This window comes from Aptenodytes forsteri, unplaced genomic scaffold (genome assembly GCF_000699145.1).
Source record: "Aptenodytes forsteri isolate BGI_AS27 unplaced genomic scaffold, ASM69914v1 Scaffold329, whole genome shotgun sequence".
NCBI lineage: Eukaryota > Metazoa > Chordata > Aves > Sphenisciformes > Spheniscidae > Aptenodytes > Aptenodytes forsteri.
Genome location: NW_008796200.1, coordinates 420,487 through 421,034, shown reverse-complemented (window position 1 = coordinate 421,034; position 548 = coordinate 420,487). Strand labels below are relative to the sequence as shown.

General features: G+C 64.4%; 1 protein-coding gene across 1 annotated transcript in view; it reads left to right on the top strand.

Annotated features, from left to right (window-relative positions):
• The window catches only part of NLRP6 (NLR family pyrin domain containing 6), an 8,048-nt gene that overhangs the window by 6,925 nt on the left and 575 nt on the right, over positions 1-548 (top strand). The gene's annotated exons all lie outside the window — the stretch shown is intronic.

The following is a 548-nucleotide window of genomic DNA, read 5'->3' as shown; positions in this document are numbered from 1 at the left end:
CTCGGGCATCCCACCTGATTCTTGCAGAGGCTGTGGTAAGGGACTTTCAGCTCCTCTGGCCACGGGGCTGCTCCCCGTGGGTACGGGGACAGACCAAATGTGACGTGAGCCTCCCCACGCCGGGGCTCCCAGCCTGCCCTACGAGGTGGGAGAGTGTTTTCTGCGAAGCTACGGCTGCTCCAGGCGCCCTTCTCCAAAGGCATCTCGGGACGGCGGGGTGCTGGGCAGCTCGATCTGGAGAGTGCCGCATCGGCAGCCGGAGCTGGCGCTGCCTCCTGCCAGCTAGCAGGCAGCTGCCCTGCCGTCCCCCCGCAGCTCTACCAGCTGCTCACTTCTGGAATTAGTGTGATTAGACCTACTGCCTTCCTCAAGCGGTCGGTAACGTCTCGGGACACGCTGCTAATGCACAAAACTGGGGCAGCTCAGCTCGATCTGGAGAGTGCCGGCAGGCGGGCAGGCGCAGCTGGGGCTGGCCCCTCACTGCCAGCCAGGTGCCCCCCCTTCTGGAATTAGTGTGATTAGACCTACTGCCTTCCAAGCGGCCGGGG